Source organism: Temnothorax nylanderi, unplaced genomic scaffold (assembly GCF_030848795.1).
Source record: "Temnothorax nylanderi isolate EJ_2023f unplaced genomic scaffold, tnyl_v1.0 TNYL_tig0366_pilon, whole genome shotgun sequence".
Lineage (NCBI taxonomy): Eukaryota > Metazoa > Arthropoda > Insecta > Hymenoptera > Formicidae > Temnothorax > Temnothorax nylanderi.
This window is the reverse complement of record NW_027249428.1, coordinates 50,968-61,472: the sequence shown is the minus strand read 5'-3', so window position 1 is coordinate 61,472 and position 10,505 is coordinate 50,968.

The following is a 10,505-nucleotide window of genomic DNA, read 5'->3' as shown; positions in this document are numbered from 1 at the left end:
ATGTTGTTCGAAAGAGATTACGACGGATCCCGTTAGAGTTATCACCAACTTACCCACGTGATTGGACTTTATTATGCCCGACCATGCGCCCGAAGTCGCCGCGGTGTGTGTTCGTATTATACATTCTGTCCGTGGCAGCTCTCGACACCCGTAATCACTATAGATACTGCTCTTTGAACTCCTTTAGCTTCTCTCTCTAAGGTCAATAGCTACATGAATTTTAAACATCGCCGACAACATCCATCTAATTAGTTTCCACCTTATCAACGTCTCGTCTATTTATCGCTAACAACGGCCACCCGACCGCTCACTAAAAACCGGCGGCGCGGCGTTTCCGTGTCGGGGTGTGACTGTGAGACCTAAATAGCCCCGGTTCCTGTGACAAAACCCGGCGGATGTAATTTGCGGGGTGGGAACGGAAACTTCGGGATACGGAATCGCCGTATCGCGACCGTAATTCGGATTTTATGCTTCGCATGATCCTGTCGTGTCGGATTAGTCGCGCCCCGACGTGGTCGACACATCAAGATGAATTTAGATGAATATGATATCACGATCTTTATTCTCAAATGCAACAATAAGCATACCTATAATGACTCATTAACCCTTTAATGCTTTAGTCTACTGTATAACTGACTTTTATGAATTCGGATATTGCAGTAATCTAAACGAGATTGCAAAGCGGATCGGATTAATGCTGATAGCGTATATCGATTGCATGTAAAAGGAACTGCTTCCTCCGTTCAGCGTTATAATTAATAAAATTAATTGAGTGAGGAGAATTAAAATCATTAAGAGAGTTTTTAAACACACAAACTCTGCAGATTCATTTATAATAAATTGTAAAAATTATTAATTGAAAAAAATTGTGCGTGAATAAGAAAAATTTTTATATTTGTTCTTCTTTGGTAATCGCGAAAATGTTTATCGATTGATCTTTGTTGTAATTTCTTGAGGTTCTAAGAAGTGCTCGAATTTATTGTTTATTACTATTTATATATATTTTTATTATTAAAATTATTAATGGTAAATGTCTAGATTAACGGTGACACCTCACCGATTTCAATGATATATTGTCAAGGATATGGCTCTGACGAAGTTGCAAAACGTTTTAGCCGTCGTTTGTTGTTTATTACAAAGTTATTAACAAAATATTTTAAGAAATATAATAGTTTGTGTCAGTGCTAAGGAAAGTAATTTGCTGATATGTGTATTGTCATTGACACAAACTGTTATATTTGTTAGTTACATCTATATCTATACTATTATATAAAATTCTTACGGGTGGTGTGTGTTTGAACGTTATTAACTTGAAAACTATTGGACCGAATTTTTACCACAAGTATATGAAATAGGGGTAGAATTTTCCGGGGAGTGCTATAGAGTGTGTAGTTTTTCGTTACCGATTTTCTGGAAACCGATTTTTTTAATTTTTTAAATTTTTATGGGTAAAAAAATTTTTTAAATCAGTTTCCAGATAATAGATAACGAAAAATTATACACTCTATAGCACTCCCCGGAAAATTCTACCCCTATTTTATATGGTTTTAATACAAATTCGGTCCAATAGTTTTTAAGTTAAAAACGTTCCAACATACACCACCCGTAAGAATTAGAAAAATTAAACAAAAACGTTATTAACTTAAAAACTATTGGACCAAATTTATATCAGAACCATATAAAATAGGGGTAGAATTTTCCGGCGAGTGCTATAGAGTGTATAGTTTTTCGTTATCTATTTTCTGGAAACCGATTTTTTTTTATTTTTTTAATTCTTACGGGTGGTGTATGTTTGTACGTTTTTAACTTAAAAACTATTGGACCGAATTTGTATTAGAACCATATAAAATAGGAGTAGAATTTTCCGGGGAATGCTATAGAGTGTATAGTTTTTTGTTATCGATTTTTTTTGGAACCGGTATCCGAAATTTTTCCAATTTTTCGGGAAATAATTGACCGAATCTTAAAGAATTGTATATAAAACAGGGGTAGAATTTCCCGGGGAGTGCTATAAAGTGTATAATTTTTCGTTACCGATCTTTTTGGAAACCGATATTAGGAATTTTTCCAATTATTCGGGAATTAATTGACCGAATCTTAAAGAATTATATACAAAGTAGGGGTAAAATTTTTTTGGGGATTGTCATAATGTGTATAATTTTTCGTTTTTACTGATCTTTTTGGAAACCGGTTACGAAATTTTTCAAATTTCTCGGGAAATAATTGACCGAATCTCAAAGAATTGTATATGAAGTAGGGCTAGAATTTTCTGGGGATTGCCATGATATAAAGTGCCATGTACTATTTTTTGTTACCGATCTTTTTGGAAACTGGTTCCGAATGACCGATATACTTTTGGTAAAAATTCGGTCCACTAACGAATGAGTAGTTCGTGGACAGACGGACAGACAGACAGACAAACAGTCGGGTTTTATATAATAGTATGATTAGAAATAGATCGATATCTAAAAATTTGCGGAAGTTAGAGCAACCACAAACATTTCTACAAAAAGTACAAATTTTCTTAAAAAAGAACCGCTTTAACGAACATCGCCAAATTCAATCTCAACTTCATTTACATAATACTCGAAATAAATAGGTGTGTATGTATGTTTGCTTTTATATTTCGAAAAGTTTTGGATCGATTTTGAAAAAACTTATACCAATATGTTCCTTGAAATCTTAAGAGTCTATTTGCGCGTCTTTTTACACATGTCCTCCGGGGCGAAGCCCGGGTAACCAGCTAGTTTGTTAATAACTTTGTAATAATAAACAACGAGCGACGGCTAAAACCTTTCGTAAGTTAGTCAGAGTCATGTCCTTGATAATATATGTGTCAAGGCCATTGAAATTGAAACTATAGGTGAAGTTACCCTTAACCTATATAGATAGTAGACACTTTTACCTTAATAATTGTAATAATATTAATAATAATAGTACTATTATTACAACTATTTATTTGCTATTTACTAATGAAATAAAATTGAGAAATCAAAATTTTTTAAAAACTAAGATAAATAAAAATACATTACATTTAATTTTTTATTGTGTCTTATTTTTAAAATAAAAAGAAGAAATAAAAGCACTTAAAAAATATAATGAATAAAATCTGGATGATCGTACGAGGGATGTTTAAGACAGTTCGCGAAAACACCCTTAGAGAGCACTAGCATCCACATTTTGTAAGCGTACGAAATAGCCCAATAAGCTTGTTCTTAGGGGCTGTTCTTTCTTTCAATTAAAAAAAAGCGTACAAAATGTTGCACATTGCAACTCAAATTTAACGACGTAGCATGCTTTAATTCGCGCTCGATCACTTTTGCATTATACTAATATAATACATGTATATTTTAAGTTTAGGAATTCGTGATTTATACAAATATTATGAAATGCCTAATCGTACACGGAGAGAATTTTATATTAAATTTTACTATGCTGCCGCACCAACTGCGGACCATCAAGACGCCACAAGTTTAAATGCTATGAACATAGCATTCAATGCTATAGTTATAGCATTGAATGCTATAGTTATAGCATTAAATGCTATAGTTATAGCATTGAATGCTATAGTTATAGCATTGAATGCTATAATTATAGCATTGAATACTATGTTCATAGCATTTAAACTTGTGGCGTCTTGATGGTCCGCAGTTGGTGCGGCAGCATAGTAAAATTTAATATAAAATTCTCTCCGTGTATGGGCGGTCGCTTAATATATTGATATATCGTTCGTACTATTTAAACACGTTATATAAAAATTTTTAAAATCGGTTGCGAAAAATCTGTAGATACGAGACACTTTGCTAAACTCCCTGAGACATTCTGTTCATGTAATTCGGATGAAATCGTCGATCAGAGAATTTTTGGCTCGCCGAAAATTCTTCGGCGGCGCGCACTGTTCGTAGGTCGTTTCTCGATCTGCGATCCTGGCGCAGAAATCGATCGTGACCGTCAAGACGTGATCCCGCTTTCGCAATCAACTCTATTCTGCGCGGCTCGCCCCCGGAAGGAGAGCTCTACCTGTTCCGTGTCGTTTGGCAATGACACACACCCCTGGCAAACGGCGAAAGGGGTAAAAGAGAAAGAGAAAGAGAAAGAGAGAGAGAGAGAGAGAGAGAGAGAGAGAGAGAGAGAGAGAGAGAGAGAGAGAGAGAGAGAGAGAGAGAGAGAGAGAGAGAGAGAGAGAGAGAGAGAGAGAGAGAGAGAGAGAGAGAGAGAGGGGAGCGGCGAGCAGCGGTTGGCTGCCGCTGCAAGGATCTCGCTGCAGAAAAATTACCGGTTATTACTGTCGCGGTACGGCGTATGCACGGCATAACGCAACGCCGTAGGTCCTTCGAAGGGGAGAAGGGTCGGGGGATTGACGTGCTCGCGCGAGCCACCGCGCGCCGACCGGAAGGGATACGAGCGTGAGAGAGCTTTCCCCGGGGCCACGATAATTACCCCCAATGGTCAGCGGGAAAGCGGGTCCCACCGTCTTTGGCTTTGGCTTTGGACGTTGTATACAAGGTCTCCGCATTCTCCCGGCTCTCGCATTAAGCCGCGCGGATTAACGGATACCCTCCCCCCCTTCCGGCCATGAAACCCGCGTTACATTTCCACCCTCCGCCCTATAGCGCGCCCGAATACGCGTCCACACGCGTGATTTCCTTGACAGATCTGATTTGCGCGCGAAAAACGCCGTCTTTCATCGGTTTCAATCGAATTCCATCCTTCTGTGTGCGCATAACAGCTCTCGATTAGCGTTGCCTATATAGGGGGAGATGATCTGATGCGCCACTCGTGTAGGTATCGATAGGAATAATTAAACGCGAGAACGAACGAAGTATCTCTTTCGTATTCTTGTGATATACAATATATATGATAACAGATATCGCCCGCGGAAACGATTTATATGAGAGAGATATTTGCACATGGATATTACAAATCCAGTGATTCATTCTTGGTGATAGTCAGTTTTGTATAAACAAGTCTTTATAAAAAAATGGCATACATATACATATATTACAAAATACACAGGTTGATAAATATCTAATATCAATATAGTATTAACACAAGTAAAAAAACGTGTTATCCATTAATATTGACAAACGGCGCACACAGTGATAATTTCCAATGATTTGAAAAACCAAGATTCATGTAAAATAAAAAAAATTTAACCCCAAGATTTTAATTTACTATATAAATAAACTTGCGTTCGGGTATTATAATTATAAATATTGATTACTGTGCGGTATATAGACACTATATAGACAATTGTTGTGAGTAAATTGCTAACTTTAACTTGAATTGAAAACACTAACTATTAGCGATTATCGGTGCTTCTTTAAATAAGTTTGCTGAATCGTATGCATCGCAGTAGACGATGATCCAGCGATGGCGGACGTGTTCCGCGACAGCGCGTTGTCGCTCGTGCACGCGGAAAAGACATCGTATGCGTGCAGGAACTCGGGGCAAATCCTATCCTGTACCTACTAAGTATTAGCCGCGTCTTGCGAATGCAAAGAGACCCGGGCGTAATCCCACACGTGTGACGCTGTAATTAAATATTTGTGCTAGGCGGAGAGGAGCGGCGTTTATCCTACATAAGTTTGCGCGACGTCTAATTAAAGAGGCAATTAACTTAATCGCACTGTGTTCGTTCGTTACGAGCGCGTCTCGTCTCTGATTCGCGATATTTTTCCCGCGCTGTTCGGAAAGCTGTGAAATAATTTCGTATGAGATCGCATTGCACATTATATTCAATGCAACAAACACGCTTAATCTGTGGTTTCCCGCATATATTGTTAAATATCTGTGATAAAAATGACGTCGATCCCATCCAAGAATGAAAAGTGATTTAATAGAATCTAATAGAGCAGCTAACAGATTCTAATATAATTTAAAGAAATTGATTTATCAGGAAGTTTCTCCTTATTACGTTTATAATTATTGTTATTAATAGATTGATTACTTAATAAATTAAAATTTTAAAGATCACCCATTTAATGGAAAGAGAGAGAAAGATTATTTATTTAAATTATATAAAATGTTAAAGTTATTAATGCTTTTTTCGTCATCCTATAAAATTTATTGTCCTCAATTATATTTTCTTCGGTTTCTGTCTCCAAATTGAAAAAGGATTTATCTCACTGTTACTAATTACCAGTTATTATCAACGATTCAGCAGATAATTATCATGTTTATTTAAAAACTGTCGAGATAACACGAAAATAGCAATATTGCGACTAAATGCAATATCACAAACCTCATGACATTTAAGTATCTGTTTACACAAATATATCGGCAGCGATAACGATATAGTTTGCTGTAACATCAATTGCATTACTGTTATGTATGTAGAGCTAGACTCGTTAAGTGACTTTTTGGCTGCAATCCAATAAATTTTTACATACAGTATTTATCACGAGTGTCTCGCAAACTAGTATCCAATGCCGGAATGGTGGACGATGAATACGGTCGGAGAATACTCGTTTCATAACAGACAATTAGAGCGCAGGGTATATATTCACTCAAGAGATTAACAATAAAACACGGACAATATTCCGTAAACTCGTATTTTATGGAATATGCGCTTTTCTCCAGTAGCTCTCAATTTTTCACATATATGTATGTATACAATATATTGGAGTTTTGCATGTAAAATGTCGATTTTACAACAACGAGGGAAATTTATAACATCGGGAAAATTAGCTGTACGTTTTTCTATCGGGTTAAAAAATCAACGATATTCAATATCAATAATTCTTTTGTATTGTCATATATATATGCATACGTCTAGCGTCGATATTGATCATTATTTTCGTCGTATTAACAAGTTTCGTATTAATATAATTATTTATTAAATTATTAAATTAAATTATTGTTAAATGATCAAATTTTCTAGATTATTTCTAGATTATTTTTCTGAAATACGCGTTAAGAACTTTACCCAAAATAGATATATGCAACTTTAGCATAACAACATGTTATGTAGTAATTAATTATGGATGTATACGAAACAGATGCAAATAAAACGAATGAATAAATATATATTTCTGTATACAGAAAAATTTTGGACAAAGTTCAACCTGTCAGAATTCGACGCAACTTTTACGCGCGACAAACTATTGTAATGCAGGTGAAGGGTGCGCAACGATGACGCAATACAAAAGCGAAGGCAGATCGTACGACGGGATACGGAAAGAAAATCAAAGCGTATTAAGGAGGCGTGGAAGGCAACATAATAGGTTTCGCGAGAGAGAGAAAGAGAGAGGGAGACACTCGTAGAAATCGAGCGACGGCTTCGTGACTGCGCGACTCGGATCGTGACTCATTCGTGACCGGGATTGGGATCTGACCTCGTCGTGGTCGTCGTACACGGTCTAACCATTACGTTAAATCCTGGACGGTAGCCGAAAAGAGACGATAAAGAAAAAGAAAAGATCAGCCAACGCGCCACTTAGCCGGCCGAAATTACCGCGGGAGATCCCCCTTCACTGTTCGGCCATCTCTTTTTCGCTCAACGATTTTTATGCTGTAACATCGAAAATTACCCTCCCCCCCCTCTCTCTCTCTCTCTCTCTCTCTCTCTCTTGCTTCTTGGATATAGACAGCTAAAGTATATTTGTAGAGTAAAGTGGCTGTACACGATCGGCACGCTCTCGCCCGATTATGCTACTTTGCCGAGAGAGCCTAAATTTTCTTAACAATTTTCGCATACGACACGCGACATCGCAAACGGGAAATGGGAGCGACTGCGCTACTAATTGGGGCAGCACGCAAAGTCAGATCGCGATCGGGTTTTTCCTTTTTTTTTTGCCATTACTATCGAGGATAGATATACGGAAATTATATGCCACGAGAAAATATCGGATCGTTGCAAATAAAGGATATGCAGAAAGAAGCTGATACATTTCTTCCTTTCTATTTCTTTCTTTTTTTTCAAGTCTTCAAACTTGAAGAAAATCCGCAGATTCTGCTCCAGAAATCTCGATATTAATTGTAACGACAAAGTATAACGAAAAATCGACTTCGAAAAATCTGCTATTACGGTCCAAGATTCTCGGATATACGAATACATTGTTCAACGTTAATTCGCTTTGAGAAGTTTACTTTTTATGACAATCGGTAAGCACAATGACAATTAACAAAATGTTAATCCACATAAAATTACAAGTTACATAATTATATCTAACCGACGATATTCAAGCCAATTATATTATTTCTACTGAAGGAGAAATCAAATGTAGGTCAACTTTTTTCTTTCCGTGTTCGGCCTTCAGATGTATTTTATATACGTTATATAAATATATAAGGAAACAAGTAATAAAGTTTAATTACAAGTCCGAGGTATAAAACTATTGTATTAACTGGGTCACCATTCACAAGCTCGCGAATTTGCGGAAAGGCGATGAAGAAAAATCGCGTGCAAAAATCCGATTGGAAGGGTGTAGTAATACGTCACTCAGATCCGTGGCTCCGATCCAAAATAGACCGTACAACAGGCGTGTAACATTAATTTGCAAGTAGATTAAATGCATTTTCGTGCCGACGACGGACGTATGAAGCCACTCGTGCCTGCTTTCACGTATTTCCGGAGCCGAGCCATTATTAATCGGACGATATTACGAGCGTACATCGGCCGTTCCCGTATTCCAGATTTAATATTTCATCCCGTGGATCTTTAAACCGCCCCAATTGGAAAGCGGTGTATCGTTCTCCGCGCGATATGGAGGGTACGGGATGTATAATTTTCTCGAATCTATCTTTGTAATTCGGGTTATAATCCACGGTCGTGACCCGCGCACGTTCGCATGATTAAGTAGTTAATTCGCCGCCACCTCGCGGAATCGAGTCGGTGCGGATGTAATTTTTTAAGTTCGCGGGACATGTAAATCTCCCGTGAATCCTAACGAGAATACGAGATCTCATGATGCAAATAATGTTGGCAGGAAATCAATAGGATTTCTTTAGATTCATCCCTGTAGCAATCAGATACGGAAAGAGATGTGTGAGTCTGAATATAATAAACACATTTACAATTCAATTTTAATAAATTAAAATAAATGAGTGGTAAGTTCTTTTTATTTAAATTAGTGTATCGCCTAAGGTAATATTTAATTCCAAATATTTTTGAAGAATTTTTGAATATTTGGAAAGAAGAATGTAATTTACAAATTATAATTGAATGTGTTTCGATCATTTGCGAAAATATATGTGTGATTGTTATAAATTGCTACATTTTAATATAGGAATGTAAAAGATGAAAATAGTGAAAATTTTTGTTTTTATCGGAACAATGCGGCGATAAAAATTAATTTTAAAAGTCGCGATGATTACATATTATTGGAACAAAAATGGATTTATCTAATATCTAAGCGGGTACGTTCTTTTGAAATAAAAACATAAAGTAGGGGAGACCGGGGCTAAACCGCCAACGGGGTTGAACCGCCAAATCAAATATCTCGGAACCTGTATATTGTACGAACTCGCTATTAACATTGTAAACGCTGCTTATGGTACCAATGTGACCAACGGAGTTTCGGCAGGTTACCTGCCGTGTTATGATTTTTACGGAGGCAAACGTGTTTTCGTGGTGAAAAGTGAAATTTTCTGCGCGTGGAAATTTTGTAATACACGGAAAAAAAGACTTGGTTGAGATAAGAGAAAAAATGGTCGCCTCGACCAAGTCTTGGCTGAACACGAATCCAGTGTATATATCTAATATTTCATGAGCGATCAAACCTGAAACTGATTTATCCCGGGGGGGGGGGGGGTGGCGGTTCAACCCCGGCATTTTTTAGATTTCAATTTTTCCACCGTTGTCGTTTTTGCTTTATACCGGTTAAACAAAGCAACATAGATAAAAATTTCCTATATAAATTTTGTAGCTAAAGGTTCACTCTTTACAATGGTATACCACATTTAACTAAAATTATTTATTTTGTTGTTAAAAATCGGCACCGAAAAAAAACTGGCGGTTTAGCCCCGGTCTCCCCTAAATTTTAAAGATAAATAATAACGTTAAATAACTAAATAATAAAAAAGTGTGCAAATTAGAAACTTGCACATTGCTTTCTCATCATTACAGATCGCTACCATTGCTCCTATTTTATTTCGCTCATAAAGTTCCTCTATGAGGAAACTTGTATTTTATTCGATGCATAATTATTAGTATTTAGTAGTTTGGCTTCCTCATAGAGGAAGCTTTATGAGCGAAATAAAATAGGAGCAATGGTAGCGATCTGTAATGATGAGGAAGCAATGTGCAAGTTTCTAATTTGCACACTTTTTTAAATTTTAAATTTAATCTTTTTATGAATTGATAGAGGGTTAGCTTATAGTAGCACAAGTGGGGTTTTACAATCGACGCAATGTCAAATCGATGTTGACTTTGGGAGTTCAGACTACATGGTCCAATATGGACTTCGCATATGGACCTTTAATCGCATATAAAGCTGGGTCTAATCAACCAAATCTTAAAGAGTTATATATAAAATAGGGATAGAAAGGACTGAAGAATATAA